The following is a 21398-nucleotide window of genomic DNA, read 5'->3' as shown; positions in this document are numbered from 1 at the left end:
ATGGCCCTTAAAAATAAAAAGATAGGTCTTTTGATATTAAACATATATTTTTCAACAAGTGTTAAGAAATTCTTTGCCGTTTTTGAGCTATTTTGTAAATACGGTTTTAGGCCTAGGGCTGACCCCTTGTCTCCTTATTGGGGCCATATGACAAAATTTCGATGGTTGAATATTGACAAGCGCATCATTCTAAGCATTTATTATTCAATATTGCTTTTCAAAGTATTTCTCAGTAAAGTGCTATGGAAGACTTTAGAGCCCTTTTGGTCCCTAATTTAAAGAGACAGCCCCTTTTTCTTGACATCATATGACAGGTCTTTTGATATTAAACATATTTTCTTCAATAAGTGTTTAGAAATTCTTTGCCGTTTTTTAGCTATCTCTGATTGGACCTTTTAGGGGCCGACCCCTTATCTCGTAATTGGGGCCAGATAACGAAACTTTTATGATTGAATATTGTTTAAAACATCATTCTAAGCATCTTTTATTCTATATTGCTTTTCAAAATATTTGTCCTTTTTGAGATATAATTGATCAACGTTTTGGACTCCTGGCCCCTTAAAACCCCTAATTACGTAACGCATGATACAATTTTTATAATGTATAGTTTTATAATTGTAAGATGAACATATTTGCGTCTTAAACATATTACAGAATATTTTTCAGTAAAGTGCTATGGAAGAAAGACTTTAGAGCCCTTATGGCCCCTAATTTGAGGGACCAGCCCCTTTTTCTTGATACCAAAAAGAAACAAAGCAATAACAATAAGGTCTTCCGTTGGAACCGGAAGACCTTAATAATAAAAATACACACACATACCCAAAATACCCGAATGTTTTAAGATAGTACATGATGATAGACTATATCTATTATAGAAAAAAATATCATATAACTGAAAAGTCATGTTTTATGTAATGACCAGATGTTCTTAATTTTGAGTTTCAACTTGTTTCTCTTTTAATAAAGGACTGACTTCAGAAATAAATCCATACTACATAAGCCCTATATACTTTTGGAATCAACTACAGCTAGCTGTTGGTTCAGAGGAGGATGTCCATATTCGCAGGGAAGTAATCGCACTTTATGTGTATGCTTTACGTGATTCAACAGCTTATCAGTGTCAATACATATCCGGAAGTAAAGGTGAGGGATTTTTGTTTGATTGGAGTGATCTTGATGTACTGTTATCTACACCTTTTCCGAAAATCAGCATGGAATCGTTTCATCCTAAATGTGAGTTGATAGCTACGAGAAATGGTTGCAAACCAGGATTCTGTAAATTAACTAGATTTGGCATCAAGTGGTATTGGTCAAGAATACAATTTTTACTATTAAGACAAACTGTGGCTATTAATGTAAACTTTGACCAGAGGAATCATGGACCCTGTTTTTCAACAAATTATCCAGATGGATTTGACCGTTGTCATGCGATTGTCATACATCCAGATTCATCAAATGTATTCTTGCAAACCTTTGAAACAAAGTTTTGGAATGATGTAAAAATGGAAATAATTAACCAAAATATACCGGTTATGCATTGTGTTCCTAAAGGTCCAGTAAATGGAGACGAAAATGGACATCAATGGTTGATTTCATTTTCTGTTCTTGAGCAAAAAATTGTCCATTCATTAAACCATGTTCAGTTCTGTTGTTACGGTTTGATGAAAATTATAATACATGTAGTTATTGATTTATGTGCTGAAACAGAGGATACGGTTTCTTCCTACCACTTGAAAACAGTTCTATTTCATATTCTTGAAGATATTCATCCTGAGTTTTGGATTCCACAAAATATATTCTACTGTCTACGTATCTGTTTAACTCGACTCTTATTATTTGTCATGAGAGGCTGTTGTCCAAGTTATTTTACACCTGAAAATAACCTTTTTTCAAAACCGAGAATGGTTGAGAAAAGACGCTCAATACAAGAAAATATTCTTGTAGTGCTTCGTTGTGAAAATGCATTGATAAATTATTTAATAAGCTTACATGTTCCTTTAGAAATGATGAGATTAAACAACGAGCCTCGCAAGCTGCGCACATTCTATTCATTATGCTTAGCCCTTATAGTGGTAAATGGTCACCAGACTACGTATCGTGAATGCATGAATTCCGTCCTAAAGATCATGGTTGCATTACAAAGTGAAGAAAACCAGCTGAGAATTGCTATTCTGAAATACATATGGCTTTTGGTTATGAGAAGAGTAGGCGTACTTCTGTATGACAAATTTGTGCTGACTGGTTTTGAATCGTATTTATTATCAGCAGAAGTGGCATTTATGTTTGGACAACACGCTGATATATTTGGTTCACTCTACTTGGCGACACTTTGGTATTGTGAAAAAAGGTATCAGAAATGCATTAAATTGATATCTGAGACTGTTAAAAATCTACCAATCACTCCCCTAATTGAATCTGTCAATTTTGAATCTCTGTCAAAAAAATGTTCAAAAAAATCTTGTGATTATACTAGTTTGTTTGAGAACCATTTTGTGAAATTGGCTGTAAATATCCATAAATCCAGTCATTTTTATCCAAAAGATATACACGAGCTGGTTGAAAATGCAAAAGTTTTCCTTATCACAATGTATAATAAATCGTATGCGTATTTTTTACTATTCCTTTGTTATTACAACATGCACGAAACATCGGAATGTGCTTGGATATTTTTGGAGTTGTGCCAGTCATACAAAGAATTTCCATTTTTTTTAATAAAAGACAAATTGTTCCAACAAAATACAAAAAAGTTGATAGATATTGCAGCAATGAAGTTTCAAAACTTCTGCTAGTGTGCATATGGATATACGACTCTTTTTCCATTAAAAATTAATAGATCATTAAAACATTTGTATACAAAGGTACATGGCACATGTTTCAATATATGAAATAATTGTTGCCAATGACTTTCATATTCTTTTTATATGTTTCTTGTGTTTCATGTTTAAAATTGTTTCAGTCAAGAACCTTTTTATAATGATAATTTTTAGTGTTTAATAGACATGTGTTATTAAATGCTTGCATTGTTGAGACATTAGAGAGACATTAACATATGTCGCGACAATATACGGTTGTTCTGGGGTGCAGTTGTGACCGTGTCCTTTTAGAGATGACTTTTGGTTTTTATATTCGAGTGCAATGTGCAACATTTCAAAATGCATTAAATTCAAAAGATCATACATTGATAATAATTTCCTAATTTACTTTTGCATAGAATGACTAATTTTTAATGTTACTAGAAATTAAAGTACAGCAACAATTCTTTTGCTAATTTATCATTTTTTATGAAATGGAAATAATTAATTTCAGGGACCTCGATTTTAGAATGTGCTAATAAGCCTTTAATGATTCTCCATACTGCTAGGTTTTGTAAACATTCAATCTATGCATGAATATAATTCAAATTTTGAGATTCTGTGATTTAGTCTTCATTATATGTAAGGATTTCCAAAAAACGTATATCCTAAAGAAATAAATGTTGTATACGTAGAAATAAAACCATCTCAATTTCAAAATAAAAGAACATGTACAATATATTTTAGAAAGAGTAAATGAAATATGTGTAATATGTGCAAAAACAATGCCTTTCATAGTTCAACACTATAATTTTATTCTGCAGTAAAAATGATTTACAGCATTTATAAAGAAAATATTTTCATTTAACAAAAACTAAAAAGTATATGAAATTCAACATCAAACGCAGCAGCTGATGTTTTGATGCTGAAAAGCTATATGCTAACTATGTACAAGAAGTAACGTGAGAACGACGTCTACTCTTGCGAATCCGCTAATGGAAGGAAACTGTTAGCTTTATAAATAATCCGCTATTGGTAGGAGATTGTTTACTTTATAAAGAATCCGCTAATGGTAGGAGATTGTTTACTTCAGAAAGAATTTGCGAATAGTAGGGGGATTGTTTACTTAATAAAGAATCCGCTAATGGTAGGAGATTATTTACTTTATAAAGAATCCGCCAATGGTCGAGGATTCTTTACTTTATAAAGAATCAGCTAATGGAAGGAAATTGTTTACTTAATAAAGAATCCGCTAATGGTAGGAGATTATTTACTTTATAAAGAATCCGCCAATGGTCGAGGATTCTTTACTTTATAAAGAATCTGCGAATAGTAGGGGATTGTTTACTTTATAAAGAATCCGCTAATGGTAGGGGATTGTTTACTTTATAAAGAATCTGCTATTGATAGGGGATTGTTTACTTTATAAAGAATCAGTTAATGGTAGGGGATTGTTTACTTTATAAAGAATCCGCTATTGGTAGGGGATTGTTTACTTCAGAAAGAATCGGCTAATGGTAGGGAATTGTTTACTTTATAAAGAATCCACTATTGGTAGGGGATTGTTTACTTTATAAAGAATCCGCTAATGGTAGGGGATTGTTTACTTTATAAAGCATCAGCTAATGGTAGGGAATTGTTTACTTTATAAAGAATCCACTATTGGTAGGGGATTGTTTACTTTATAAAGAATCAGCTAATGGAAGAAAATTGTTTACTTTATAAAGAACCCGCTAATGGTAGGGGATTGTTTACTTAATAAACAATCAGCTAATGGTAGGGGATTGTTTACTTTATAAAGAATCTGCGAATAGTAGGGGATTGTTTACTTTATAAAGAATCAGCTAATGATAGGGGATTGTTTACTTTATAAAGAATCCGCTAATGGTAGGGGATTGTTTACTTTATAAAGAATCCGCTAATGGTAGGGGATTCTTTACTTTATAAAGAATCTGCGAATAGTAGGGGATTGTTTACTTTATAAAGAATCAGCTAATGATAGGGGATTCTTTACTTTATAAAGAATCCGCTAATGGTAGGGGATTGTTTACTTTATAAAGAATCCGCTAATGGTAGGGGATTCTTTACTTTATAAAGAATCCGCTAATGGTAGGGGATTGTTTACTTTATAAAGAATCCGCTAATGGTAGGGGATTCTTTACTTTATAAAAAATCCACTATTGGTAGGTGATTGTTTACTTTATAAATAATCAGCTAATGGTAGGGGATTCTTTACTTTATAAAGAATCTGCGAATAGTAGGGGATTCTTTACTTTATAAACAATCAGCTATTGGTAGGAGATTGTTTACTTTATAAAGAATCCGCTATTGGTAGGGGATTGTTTACTTCAGAAAGAATTTGCAAATAGTAGGGGGATTGTTTACTTAATAAAGAATCCGCTAATGGTAGGAGATTGTTTACTTTATAAAGAATCCGCTATTGGTAGGAGATTATTTACTTTATAAAGAATCAGCTAATGGAAGGAAATTGTTTACTTAATAAAGAATCCGCTAATGGTAGGAGATTATTTACTTTATAAAGAATCCGCCAATGGTCGAGGATTCTTTACTTTATAAAGAATCTGCGAATAGTAGGGGATTGTTTACTTTATAAAGAATCAGCTAATGGTAGGGGATTGTTTACTTTATAAAGAATCCACTATTAGTAGGGGATTGTTTACTGTATAAAGAATCCGCTATTGGTAGGGGATTGTTTACTTCAGAAAGAATCCGCTAATGGTAGGGAATTGTTTACTTTATAAAGAATCCGCTAATGGTAGGGGATTGTTTACTTTATAAAGAATCAGCTAATGGTAGGGAATTGTTTACTTTATAAAGAATCCACTATTGGTAGGGGATTGTTTACTTTATAAAGAATCAGCTAATGGTAGGGGATTGTTTACTTTATAAAGAATCTGCGAATAGTAGGGGATTGTTTACTTTATAAAGAATCAGCTAATGATAGGGGATTGTTTACTTTATAAAGAATCCGCTAATGGTAGGGGATTGTTTACTTTATAAAGAATCCGCTAATGGTAGGGGATTCTTTACTTTATTAAGAATCCACTATTGGTAGGTGATTGTTTACTTTATAAAGAATCAGCTAATGGTAGGGAATTGTTTACTTTATAAAGAATCTGCGAATAGTAGGGGATTCTTTACTTTATAAACAATCAGCTAATGGTAGGGGATTGTTTACTTTATAAAGAATCAGCTAATGGTAGGGGATTGTTTACTTAATAAACAATCAGCTAATGGTAGGGGATTGTTTACTTTATAAAGAATCTGCGAATAGTAGGGGATTGTTTACTTTATAAGGAATCAGCTAATGGTAGGGGATTCTTTACTTTATAAAGAATCCGCTAATGGTAGGGGATTGTTTACTTTATAAAGAATCCGCTAATGGTAGGGGATTCTTTACTTTATAAAGAATCCACTATTGGTAGGTGATTGTTTACTTTATAAAGAATCAGCTAATGGTAGGGGATTCTTTACTTTATAAAGAATCTGCGAATAGTAGGGGATTCTTTACTTTATAAACAATCAGCTAATGGTAGGGGATTGTTTACTTTATAAAGAATCCACTATTGGTAGGAGATTGTTTACTTTATAAACAATCAGCTAATGGTAGAGGATTCTTTACTTTATAAAGAATCTGCGAATAGTAGGGGATTGTTTACTTTATACAGAATCGGCTAATGGTAGGGGATTGTTTTCTTTATTTACCACATGGTATTTTCAAACTCCTATATATCGAATCGGCTTATAATAAGGCAGTTTGTCCTTTATTTACATTGTGTATGATATTGTTAAACTCAGGTTGTGATTTATGAGATGTTTAAATCTTGACGTTCAAAATGATGAAGTTGATTTTATGATGTTTGATCCATGTAATGTATTTTTTTTAATTATTTCTTTGTTAGTTTGAATACCATGTAAATGAGATTAACAATGATTATTATATGATATGTATTCATGTATTCAACTATTCTATAACGAAGACTGTTTCCAAATACTAAACGAAGGTATTCGGCACAATTCAAATAGACTGCGTGAAACTGCGACAAAAAATGGCAAGAATTTCCAAACCATTTTACTCCTTTAAAGAAACACTGAAGCTAAATATATTTTCATCATCTTGGTTTTTTTAAACACAGTTCAAATAAAAATTAATAATAAAAATTGTACATGTACTGAAAGTATTAACTATTTTATTGGAAAATTAAACTCTTAAATCGTGTGAAAGATGTTCCGGAATTCAGAATTTACATCATTTCAGCTCGAACTTTGAAGTTTTATTTACATCATGTGATTCTGAATAACATCAGTTGTCAATGGAATATTGGAGATACATATATATAGTTATGAATATATACTTTATAGAAATAAACTGGGCTACCAATATTTATTGATTTGAGAATTAAAAAATTCAAGAGTTAACAAAGCGTAATTTTTGCAAAGTTTATAATTTAATCTTTGCTGGAAAATTCATTTAAGTTATTGGAAAACTGTCATTTCATGGTATTTGTTCAAAATGAGCTGAAGTGTTTCTTTAAGATAATTGCACTATTCATGGACTTTAATATGTTGCATTTTCTATCGCTGTTATCGATTTAATATATTGTGTCAATGTTATTATACTCAAGTTAATGTTTTTCGTTAAAATTTGTGTAAAAACTCAATATAGAAAATAATGAAAACAATATATTACAAATGTTCACTTTTGTATAATGCGTTAAATATACTATTTTAATGATTTCTTTATAAATAAATCAGAATAATATTGTTGTACATGTATCAGATGAAAATAATAAAAGTGTAATTGTTTTATGAATAAAATATTAGTGTTGCAGGATAGTATTTGTACTTACTGACAGATGAATAATTGTAAATGCTGTAATTTAAGTTAAAAGGTAAAACTATCAATATCAACGAGTTGAAAAATATAATGCTACAGTATGAAGTGTAAGTGGTAATGCAATCTTCGGCTAATTTATTTTGCTCACGGAAACATCATTCAGATCGTTAGAGCAGGCATCTAACAACACCAGTCATGGGAAAAATGGTAAATCATTTCTCTTTGGAGCACGAGTAAAAATGATACAATATTGTATCATACGATACGACATTGTATACTGATAAAAAAATATGATATAGTAATGTATTAAATGATGCAATATTGTATAATATGTATGATATGTATCCCAAAATCTTATTTTTATGTCATGTAATATGATATTGTATCATACTTATTATATGATATTATATCATGATTTAATATTGTTATGTGTAATATGTTACATTATGGTAGTGGTCCGTATGATACGACATTGTATTGGATAAAATATTATGATAAAATCTTCCTTCTGTATGTATAATTTTCCTGCCATCGATCTTTCTTTCCTATATAGATATTTTTTTACATGACGTGAGTTTCACATTTTTTTTTATATCATTAAGAGTGCAATTTCAACGCTGAATGATGATGTTTGTATCATTAGGGGTTGACCTTCTAGCTTTTTGCTTGTTTCATTAAGCGTTAGGTCTGCTTTGCATTCGCGACGTATAATGATAAAATTGTATCATTAACTAAGGAGGCAGTTATAAAACAGACAGCTGGAAGGTGACACGATTCTGGAAGTGCATATATATACATATTATACATATTATGGCGGACATTACATTTTATTTGAAGTAGATAATGTTTAGGCATAGCCAGCACTAGTAAACTAGTATAATTATTTCACATGTACACATTAAATCATTTGTAAAAATCCATAGTCAGCATATTGGCTTAGCGCATGTGTACCAATAATATCATGAATTAATCGTAAAACCTTGGCGGGTACGTTGCCTGCATCAAATTCTATGTAATTGACCGAGACTTTCTAAATGCAATGATTTTAATGTGTTGCCTATATTTATAAACATTCATAGTAAGTGCGATGGCCTAGCGCATGCGTACCAATAATAGTATGGATTAATCGGAAAACCTTGACGAGTACGGTGCTTGCATCAAATTCTATGAAATCGACTGAGACTTGCTGAATGCAATAAAAAAAAAGGCGAAGGCGAAAGTGCGAAGATGCGTAGGCAAAAGTGCGAAGATGCGAAGGCGAAAGACCAATAGTACATGTAGTATCGCTCCTTCACCTTCGCACCTTCACCATCGCATCTTTGCAATCACGCATCGTCGCCCTAAAGGCGAACGTGCAAAGGTCGAAGTGGCCCTATCGGAACGCCATAGATACATGTAAATGTAATCGTTTAGATGACAACCATACCCCGATGCAATACGTCAGTATCTTGTTATAGCGGAATGATTTTTATTCTCTTAGATATACCCCTTCTTTCACTTTAAAAATTATAATTTCTGTTACTTTCTGTAAACCTCAGTAAAAATAACAATATTGTATAGATTATTTCACAAATAATAAAAAAAAAATATACTGAGACTTTAATGTATTTGGTGGTCATTATTCTACAGGGGTCACTTTTCTTTATGTAGAATGTGCTCATTTTTATGAAAATGACACTTATTCTTAAGGCAAAAGGGTCATTTTTCTACGTAGAAAAATGGCCGGATGGTCTGTTTTTCTTTGACTTTTTGTTGGCTCAATTAACAGTAAAGTAAAAAAGCTAAATGTGCAATAATTACAAACCTTTTACATTGAGCCCCCTGTTTGTCCGTTTCCAGTCCCGAGACAAACTCCCCATTCTGATAGCTAAGAAATGGCAGAAACTTGAACACAAAATCTTCTGAAAAGATAGATCTATATATCTAGATGTGTTTAATAAGTTTTGTTTGAATCGGCGTAACTTCGGGTCGTCACAGGAAGAACTTCAAAAAGTTGATTTTACATGGAATTTATATTTCAGTACAAAAGGATAACATGGCATCTATTCGACGTTAAAAAAAACCCAAACAATTCTACTTCCGGTGAGATATCTTGCATATTTTTACACCGGAAAATTATTGAGACATTTACTCTTATTTCATTGGGGAAAAAGATTAACCCTTGAAATTTCACCAAAACGTACAGTAGGATAGAGTTTATCAATGTAAAAAAATTATTGTCCATAGCATGATTAGATCATTCCTGGTAAACTGACCAACTTGCCTTAGCTCAGTGACCCGGTGCAACCGCAAACTTACCGCAACGTCATTTTAACGCTTCTTATTGATCCTATGTTTTAAACACCTAACAAACAAAGGGAAATTAGAATTATTTCTTCATTTCTTCTCTTTTGTTTACATTTCAAGATGTCATGTTACGCATATTCCCTCCATTTTTCTCAATGAGTTGGGGTTTTTACCCCAAATTTTGTTCTCGCCAGATCTCAGAAACTGTAAATGATTAAGAAACAACACTTTTATGGATGATAAACATTAAGTTTTTTAAAATATGTGTTAAATGGGTGTTTTTAATAAATAATGTTTTAGTCTGCCTGATAAATAATAAAGTACATTAGGTAAATGTACAAGAATTACATACTTTAACTATCATTTGGCGCTTTTGTTTGTCCGTTTCCGGTCCCGAGACAAAAATTCGTGTTTCAACAAGATCTCAGAAACGACTAAGACCTAAACAACCAAACACTGTTGAAAGATAGACCTATGTATATAGATGTGTTTAATTTGTTTTGTTGGAATCGGTGTAAATTCGGGTCGTCACAGTAAGTACTCTAAAAATTTGGGGGGTTTTCTTCAGTTTTTTTTTCTTTTTTCAATGGAATTAATTAGCATTTCAGTATACAGGATGAAATATGTCAAAAATTCCATGTAAAATAAAGAAACATATTCTATTGTCGGTGAGATATCTCAATTATGGATCAATTCATACAAAAGAAAATATGTTTGCTGTCATTTTGATAGCTTTTCATTTGTTGTTTTACATGAAACTGTTAATTCAGTATAGGCGAATATAAATCATAAGTAAACAAAAAAGTCTACATACGGTGAAATATCTCAATTATTTTAATCAGTTGTTGTTTTCTAAATTTTGCCCTTGTAAAATCTAACAATCTGTTAGTAATTATGTAAAGGAACTTTTATGAATGATTGACCTTCTATATCTTACTCAGATCAATGTTTTTTAAATTAAGACAAACGGAAGACCGTCCTCTAAACATGAAATGTGAAGAGTTGCCTATTTCTTTTATTCGCGTCTATTTCCATAAATGATATATTTCATTTCAATATGGGCGTTGATACAACTCAGTAAAAACCTAACTGCTCTGATTATGTGCAGCATCAAAATACATAAACTATTTTATGATTGAAAGCCATAAATAAAATATATAAAGTTAAATAATTCATTTTTGAGCGTTTATTTTTTTTAATACTGTAATATTTATTGGTTGATTGACAATATCTTATCGGACCAATGTTCAATAAACTTTCTAATGTGCTGATGTAAGCACGATAACTTGTAAAAGACAATTTAATTTTCAGACTATCACGTTTTTCTAGGGATGTCTGGGGATCTTTTTTATGTCTTTAGATATTTATCACAAAACACCTGTATACGTCGTAACTATGTAAACAAATAACTGTTATCGAAAGGACCTTTTATATGTCTTAAATTATTTATCACAAAGCACCTGTAAACGTTGTAACTATGCAAACAACTAACCGTTATCAGGAACCTTTTTCTAATATGATTCACGCGAGAACCTGTGTACAGTTTTGTAAGGCACGCCAAAAACACAAAATAAGCTAAATATACATTTAGTTTCACAGTAGATAAACTAGGATTATTGATTGTTAACTATAGAATACGAACCGCAAACTTTAGTTAACGATTTGTTAATTATTGTTTTTATCTGTAAACCTATATTTAAAAGTTGTAAACTATAGTTCACGAATTAAAATCTTAGTTTTTCTGACTGTAAATTAACGTTAACAATAGATTTTGCTGATAAATATAGATTCACATCTGTTAACTCTACTTTACATTCGTTAGCTATAATTAAAAATCGTTAATTGTAGTTTCACAAATCGTGAAACTATATTTATCAGATAAACTATGTTTTGCGATCGCAAATTGTTGATTTCAGTGTTGATTAGTCTTTACAATTCTGAGACATAGATGTTCGCGTTAAATGTGGTTAACAAAAGTGAAATATAGATTTACGTCTTTAACTAGAGTTTTCTGTACGTAAACTACACTCTACAACGAATAAACCTAGTTTATCAACTGTGAAACTATGTTTAGCTCATTTTTGTGAATTTGACGTGCCATAGTTTTGCAATTTATAAGAAGATTTTAGAGATCATGGTAAATAAATCTGAGTGAAATGGTGTTTTATTAGACAACGGGGGATGCTGATACGGATACACCACTGAATCTGCAGAACATTGAGAATCTCTAAAAATGGGAAAAGGTGTGTATGATCGAATAAGTATAGAATTTTTTCGACGGGCTCGGACGGCTTTTAAACGACAACATACAATGCCAGGTAATTTTGGAATATTATTATTTTTTTTAATTTTAAACTCCTTATAAGTAATTGACGTGTTATTTTTACCTTTATAATATTTTTTTTTTCTTTTTATAAGAGCAGTCATCTCCAACTGACAAATAGCATTGGCTATATTATGTTTTGTAATCGACATATAAATCTAGAAGTCCAAAGTATATACATATAATACGGATGTGTTTTTAAAGTAAAAGAACAGTTCATATAATGGCTTCAGGAATTTATTTTATGTTCCTTTGTTATTAAGAGACAAGACGACTGCACTAGATTTTTTGATGAAAATAGAAACACATAACATAGTTGAAGATGAAAATAGGCCATTTATTCAAATAAATGACAAAGATCTAAAAAACAGTAAATATTGAGGGGGTCGTACGGGACTAGAAAAACACCGCTGATACATTTTCAAAATATTTGGCAACATATAATATAGCATCTGACCCCCTACATAAAAAACATAGAAAAGTATGGCCCTGATACGTCAATCATCAAAAAAGGGTGGAATATACAAAATATAAAAAACGCAAACATAATCAAAGTTAAATTAAAACATAAGGTGGAAGAAAGGGGTGGATGGAGGGTTTTTGTCGAAAATAGTTCTAAGCCTATTTGAGCGTGGCTTCTCCTCTAATTTACAGACAAACAATGAAGTCACGTGATCTGAGAAGCCACGCTGATTGGTCGAATCCTATCAAATTTTCAGAATTGATTTAAAAATAGAACATTGACCCAGAGACAAACAAATACGCGACCTATGGGGCTGCTCTGATTGGTTAAAGTATTTGCATAACACAGGACAGTTAAGTTTAGCAAATAAGACCAAGACGTAGCACCTGCTATTACGTAACACTTGTCGTCAAAACATTTCAGATGAACAAACAAAAACAATAAACCTATAATAAAGATTTACATGTAGATAAAAAGACAAACATAAAATAAATTCATACGTCACATAAAGGGTATTATCATTTGTAAATAATAATAACTTTTTTTCTCTTCCTTTTCTTTAATCTCCAATTACTGTTTGTATGCAAAATGATAAAGTTTTAAGATGCGGAATGGTGTTCCAGAAACATGTACAGTTTTATTGTTATTGCCGTATGTTAATTGCTGTTTTTCTTTATTCTTTTTATACTGGATTGCATCATTCTAATTCCATGGTTGTTAGGCCTTTATTAACAATTTCAGAAACAAGGAAAATAAAAGGAATGTATTTGCTTACGTAATAATCGTGATCAAACCTAAGAAAACAGAATGAGATTTATGGTAGATTTGATCACGTACCAACCATAATTTATTTCCTATGATTATGCTCTACTGTGACCTTTCGACCCACTGTTACTGTATAATGCAGAGTTATCAACGAATAGCTAAAAAGGAAATCATTTCCTAGTGTTAATTTTGGCAAGTATCTTATCTAAGGACATAACAAACGAATTGAATATTTATGAAAAGGTTATCAATCTTAATGGAGATCATCTCATTGCAATCCAAACTAAATATAGCTCTATCGATTATTTCAGGTTTAACATAAACACCGTAATATGGAATGTGCTAATCAGAATATCGCTTTGTTTCTGGATCAATAGCTTTACGTTTGACGGGTTTCTTATATATACTGTCTGCAATTTTAAACCAAAATCAAGAAATTAAGCAGACCTATTGCTAGTTTCAAAGTAAATATATTTATTGTACGATTCCACTTTTAAACATTATTAGAATGCATATTTTTTATAGGTTTGACGGTTAATGTTTAACTATTAATGCACTGGATTGAACTGAGGACATTGTAAAGAAAAACGTTTATATTGGATAAATACATGAATCTCTTCCGCGCACTTACTATGCAATTCGACCGCAGGTTCTTCTACACACCTCAAGAGGTACACCAAACATATACATGTACGAACCCTCGTTTTTGAATGCTCGATGTAATTTTATATTAGTGTTATGCAGTTTGTGAAAGCTATCTTTGTCGTCATGATGGTTATGATATTTTCGAGAAATTTGATGAACTGATACTTAGCATTTCAAATAATGTACTTATTACCTCAACTTTCCAACCGATTGCTTTTTATTCATATAAAGACCCTACCACATGCAAATATTATTTGTCAGTGACTGAGTATCAAACTTTTTTTTAAATAGAGAAAGAGGGCTTTCTGTAAATCAAAAAAGTAAAAAAAAAATGAACTATTTTATCATTTTCCAAAAGTCTTCTTGTGACTCTTCTTGAAATTAAGTTTTGTTTAGAGCTTAAAAACCAATCATTATATGGTTGGTGCTTACATGTACAAATTTACATTATCGTGGATTATTTTGTATATTACAAAATCTCATATATATGTAGCTTGCTGCGTTACGAGATTAATTTGATAGTATTATGTCCTATTAATAATCAAATGATAAACAATGAGAATGGATAAGCCTTACAAATTCAGTGTACATGTATTTGAAACAAAATCTCTTTTTGTTAAAAAAGATTTTTTACTACATACATTATTCATTCTGATAGAAACTCTAAAAACTGTTGCAACCGAAGTTTAATTATAAAAACAAGCATTCTGAGAGTATTGCATAAGCAATACACGTCCCCTGCCGGTTTGTAGAAATTTGTGAAAACAATGCACTGTTAGGCACAATATCATTAAATTCTTAACAGACCAACCCGATAACGAACTCGATTGTAATTATAATACAAAACAACCCTGTCGGTTAAATTTACAACACAATGTTTGACACTATTTTAAAGAACTTATTTGTTTGTTAGAAAAAATAGAAGGAATGGTCCAAGTAATGCACGATATTATTACTGACAACATACTTTCCTCTTTTATTTGATACACACCGAGCCCGATAACGAACCCGAACATTAAAAAATTGGAATATAAAAAAAAAATTTCTCGAAAATATGTCAACCAGACGCTACAAACGTGTAAACTTGATCTGTAGTTTGACATTTTGAAGCTGTTCAGCATTTCATATTATTCCTCAAACGCATAAAGAAAAAAAGGGTGGAAAACTGAAGTGGCACAGACAGACGGACGGACGGACAGACGGACTGACGGATGCCCAGGAAAGCTATAGTCCCCTCCGGTAAAAACCGGTAGGGGACTAATAAGCGAATGTTAAGCGATATATGACATAACAGAATCAAAACATTTACAAGACTATTTCGTACTTTCAAAAGATCGAAACAATAACGAGAATAAACGATCTACATGTACATGTATATCCATTTGAGGTATATGAGAATAATAGAATCATTCATTATTACGAGTGTGGGATAGTGAAATTCCACCGAGGGGACATGATCCACGGTCTAGGACGTGGCTTTAGTCCTGGACTGTGAATCCTGTCCCCTCGGTGGAATTTCACTATCCCACACGAGTATATAAAGACTGATTATTTTTCTTGCATTTAATTGCATTAAAAAATGATGTTTGACAACTTTCTGTTATGACGTTCAAAAGATTACTTTCGGTTTATCCCTCCGCGTGCTTCAAATAGTGGAAGTCAAAATGAGAGCATACGACAGTTTTTTAAATTAAAAATATGATAAATTGTAATGAAATAAGCAACACAATTACTTAATGGATAATCTCAACCCACCATTTTGCATTTCCCTACAGCAGACAACGTTTGTTTACGTTTAAAACGGCGTAGTAATACACAGTGTAAGACAGAAAAATCTCAAACTGCTGTCTCACACCGGACAAACCAATCTCACATCGGTTATAATGCGAGAAAGGGTTATATAATATTAACCAGCTGCAGGTACAATGAAATAAAATATGCTTAATCATTTTCTCCAGAGAACCAAATTTCAAGAGCCATACATGTACTCATTATGTATCACTAAGTATTTTTAGCCAAATTTGATTTAGTAGAAATTCGACTAATGATAAAAAAGTTTTACAACGGTAATAGTAAATACATAAGACGTAGGAAAGCAAACAGATAACAAATTCATTATACAGTAAAACTCGTTAAGTACGGATACAGCGAAATCACGGAAATAGCGAAGGTATTTTGGGCCCCCGGTAAAATTCTTAAAACCTCTTAGAAAATATTACGGTTTCAACGATTTTGCAGATATAGCGAACTGATTTTGAGTCCCGTAGAAGTGAATAATAACGAAATTTAAGACTTTAATAACGAATTTCTTTACCGTTTAAAAAGTCTGCACTACCATTTAACATAATAGTAAGGATGGATTTATTTTCACATAAATTCTTCAATTCACAATCTGATTATTAAAGGTATCACAAGAATGAATTTCCATTTTAAGCCTCAATCAGCAAAAATTGTAGTCTAGTAGTTATCATTACGAATTAGTTATAAGGATATAACGAATTATGGATAAAACGAAGTAAATCCTTTGGTCCCTAGGACTTCGTTATAACCGATTTTTACTGTATATACATTAAAACACATACATGTACTAGTTGTACTAGTTGTTGAAATAGGGTTGAAACGGAATATATTTTGATCATGGCATTTTCAAAGTTTAAGGGGTATGGTCACGATTTTGGTCAAAAATATTTTTTTTCGATTTTAAGGTTTACAATGCTTCATTTAGGCATTTTTAAAAGGCAACCAAAATTTGGGTGTCATTTGATGAGTCTTAAGCGAGTTACAGAGCTTATAATTCATTGCTATGTAAACAAAGCGTTTGTTTACATTTTGAATGTTGACGTAAAAATTCCAGTTTAAAAACTAAAATGAATGTGTTAATCGTTTGGAACTGTTTATTTATGCTTAAAATGAATAATAAGATAGACAAACCAGCTTTCAAAAGATAAAAACTGGTAAACTGGTATATTGAACCTATGAAAACAAAAACAGGGCACGAGCCTTGTTTACATGACGAAGAATTGTAAGCCCTGTATCTTGCTTAAAGCTCAACGACTGGCACCCAAATGTCATTTGATCATTATAAATGCATTCCTAAAGCATTCCTAAAGCATAATAAATAAGAAAAATAAAATTTGACCAAAATCGTGACCATGCCCCTTTAAGTGTATTGAATACATTTATCGGTTAAAAAACCCATTTGATTTGATAATTTAATAGCTGTTTACAGATGTCCAATTTTGAAGGTTATTGTTATCCGAGTAAATATCTTGTGAATATTTATTTTTGAAGTTTTGAAAAATATTCAATTCATAATTTGCATAGTTCAACAAAAAGAGTTTCTTAGCATATAAATGTAAAAAGTAGCATGCATTTATACATGTATAATGATTATTTTTTATGATTCGGAAATATCTTTTATTATAGTATTCTACTTAAATGTGAAACTTTTCGTATTATAAAAGTAGCATTTTTTTTTTTATTCCAAAACCTTTCTATCAGAAAAAAACTCGAATCCTTGAATATGGTGGAAGGGAGTTGATTATTTGCATCATAGGAAACAATTTCATACAAGTAATGAGTCACTTTTTGTGTAATGCTCTGATAATTTTAATAATGCTTTTTGAATTTCGTTTTTTTTTTTTTCTTTTAAAAAAGGCTTGTCTTCAGAAAGATATAATCCGCTCTACATAAATCCTAAAAAGTTTTGGGATCAGCTACAATTGGTGATTGGTACCGAGGAAGATGTTCATATTCGCAGGGAGGTTAACGCACTTTACGTGTATGCTTTCTGTTTACCATCATGTCGTGAATATTTGTCAGGAAGTAAAGGTGAAGGATTTTTATTTCCTTGGAGTGACCTTGACATTATGGTATCTAAACTACCACCAGAAGAAATCAGCATGGAATCATTTCATAATGATTGTGCGTACATAGCAACGACAAATGGTTGTCAACCTGGATTCTGTAAACTAATTCAAAGTTATGCCAAGTGTGATTATTATTCCAGAGTAGAGTTTTTACAACTGAAACAACATGCGGGTTTTAATGTGAACTTTGATCAAACGATTCGTGGGCCCTGTTATTCAACGAATTTTCCAGATGGATTTGACTGTTGTTATGCGTTACCCGTGCATCCAGATTCTTCAAATGTATTCTTGAGAACCTTTAAAACAAAGTTTTGGAACGGTGTTAAATTGGAAATAATGAACAAAAACATAACGGTTATGCATTGTGTTCCTAAAGGTCCAGAAAAGGGAGACGATGATGGACATCAATGGCTGATCTCGTTTTCAATTCTTGAGCAAAATATTGTTCATTCATTAAACCATGTTCAGTTCTGTTGTTACGGATTGATGAAAGTTATTATACATGTAGTTATAGATATATGTGCTGAAATTCATGACACAGTTTCCTCGTACCATTTAAAAACTGTTCTGTTCCATGTCATAGAAGATATTCATCCCGAATTTTGGATTTCACAAAATATATTTTATTGTCTTCGTATATGCCTGACACGACTTTTATTATTTGTCATGAGGGGCTACTGTCCAAGCTATTTTATACCCGAAAATAATCTTTTCTCAAAACCGAGAATGGCTGAGAAAAGACGCATTATACAAGAAAATCTTCTTGATGTGCTTCAATGTGAAAATGCATTGATGTATTGTATTATATGCATACAGGTTCCTTCAGAAAAAAATGAATTACAAAACGAGTCTCGCAAGGTGCGCACATTCTATTCATTATGCTTAGCCCTTAGAGTTGTAAATGGTCACCAGACTACGTATCGTGAATGCATAAATTCCGTCCTAAAGATCATGGTTGCATTACAAGGTGAAGAAGACCAGCTGAGGATTGCCATTCTGAAATATTTATGGCTTTTGATCATGAGGAGAATAGGAGTAATTATGTACGACAAATTTGTGCTGACTGGTTTTGAATCGTATTTATTATCAGCAGAAGTGGCACTCATGTTTGCACAACACGCAAATATTTTTGGTTCGATCTATTTGGCGACACTTTGGTATTGTGAAGGAGGATATAAGCAATGCATTAAGTTGGTTTCTAAAACTAAAAAAAATCTACCAACCGGTCTTCTTAAAGAAACTATGTTTTTGAAATCCGTAGTAAATAAATGTAGAAAAGGACCGTGTAATAATACTAGTTTGTTTGAGAACCATTACGTTAACTTGACTGTAGAGTTGCATAGGACAAGTCATCTCTTTCCAAAAGATTTAAAAGAGCTTGTTGAAAAAGCTACTATTTCCGAGTTCATAGTATACTATAAATCGTACGCATACTTTTTATTATTCCTTTGCTATTATACTTTACACAAAAGAACGGAATGCATTAACGTATATTCGGAGTTGTTAAAATCATACAGAGAATATCCATTTCGTTTAGCAGGTAATTTGCTCCAACGAAACACAAAAAAGTTAATAGATATTGCAAATATTAAGATGAAAAACTTAAACTAGCATGCATATGGTAACTGATACTACTCCATTTAACAATAAAGTTCATTGATATTATAAACTAAAGTTATTTAAAGTCAACTTTTCAAAGTAAGACTTAGATGCCATCTTTTATTTCTAAGGTTTTGAATTATGTATTTAATTTTAAAATGAATTATTTGATATTTTATACACGTCATAAAATTTATTAATTAATCAGGTTGTCTATGTATAACTAAATATATGTACTTTTAATATAAACACTGGTTTTGACATTGCGATGTTACGTTCTCAACTACTATGCATTTATGTTTTATTGTTTACATTAGAGACATTAAAGTGTCTATATTAGAACCGGAATTCTATTGTTGTATGTAAATCGTGTTCACCTACAAGAAAACCAAAAGACATGCAAGAGAAACCGATAATTTGGTAGTTGTCGTCCCTTATTTTGTAGCTCTTATATATCAGCAATATTATATCTGTGTAAAATTACAATATTTTACTTGTTGGGGATTTATATTTGTATTTAATATTGTATTAAGGCACGTGGAAATAACAATCGCTATTGATTCATGTCATTAAACAAGAAATCAAATTTTTCATCTTCAGTGATGTTGGATAAATTTTCCGATCTCAAAATGTTGCTTAAAATATTTTAGGCACGGAAAATGTCTTGTCATTTACAATATTTGACAAACCCATAAAAAGTTGCACTCCCTCCCTAGAAAATATCCTAGCATGCAACATGGAAGATTTTTTCTGAAGATAAATTTTGTTCATACAGGATTTTATTTTAAAGAAATGAACATATGACTTGAAGGGTGGGATTGCAGCCAATTATAATAAAATTCTGTTTGATGTGGCTTTGATATTCTAGTATTTAATTTTTCGTCCTTGAAAAACAAAGCAAAGATGATATCAGCGCAGCTATTTTAAGGATGTCCAATGCCAAAATGATATTGTAAAAAAAGGCATTTAAAAATTTCCAAAAAAATATTTTTATTATCGGGCGAATTTCTTTAAATCTTTATTGCACAATATAGCTATATCCAACATTTGAAGCATTTTTGACGTCATATGTACTTTAAAATCACGTGACGTGAGCATCCAAAAACGGCAAATGATCAATATTAATCGCATCGGCGGAAGTGGATAATAACACTGAAACAAAAATATTTTTGTGAAAAATCCTCAAAAAGTCATGTATTTTGCATTTCTTGCTGAGGATTTATATGAATATATATATATATATATATATACATGTATGATATATAAATATTTCGTTTATTTAAAAATATCAAAATATATCGCTACATTCCCAAAATTCGTCACATTTTTACTTTTTATGCCCGAATTACATAAAATTGGGTTATTTATAGGTTTCCCACAACATGAGTCAGAATGGTACTTTTTTTCTCTCCAATTTCCCGGCAAAATATACTAAGATTGTTTTTAATCTTACACTTGCGCCAATGTGTTTTTTACAAGCATTAAACAATCACCATTCATTAGCTTACACGTAGCAGGAGTAGTCCTCAAACCATTATTTTATAAAAAGTCAGTTACCAAATACAACGCTTTAAAGCTGTTGATTTTTTGATATTCAATGTTGATAAAATTGAATTTAGTATCACTAGTATTAACAATAGCGTCTGTGTAAAATAAACAGCCAATTTTATAACTGTTCAGTAACGTCCACTTATAACGTTACAATGCATTTCATGAGAATTATCAAAAGAGATGAAGATCGTGACGTCAAAGTTTATTATGACGTCATATCTTATGAAATACAGAAGTAACTTGCTAC

The 21398-nt window shown here is 31.4% G+C and overlaps 1 long non-coding RNA gene across 1 annotated transcript; it reads left to right on the top strand.

Annotated features, from left to right (window-relative positions):
• Positions 1–10361: 10361 nt before the first annotated feature.
• On the top strand, positions 10362–20149 carry LOC117689518 (uncharacterized). Its single transcript, XR_010714924.1, has 3 exons — positions 10362–10469; positions 12108–12254; positions 17790–20149. It is a non-coding gene; the product is annotated as an uncharacterized lncRNA (long non-coding RNA).
• The last annotated feature ends 1249 nt before the right edge of the window (positions 20150–21398 follow it).

This window comes from Magallana gigas, chromosome 6, assembly GCF_963853765.1.
Source record: "Magallana gigas chromosome 6, xbMagGiga1.1, whole genome shotgun sequence".
NCBI classification, from domain to species: Eukaryota; Metazoa; Mollusca; class Bivalvia; order Ostreida; family Ostreidae; genus Magallana; species Magallana gigas.
The sequence above is the reverse complement of the archived record's forward strand: the minus strand, read 5'-3'. Positions and strand labels throughout refer to the sequence as shown.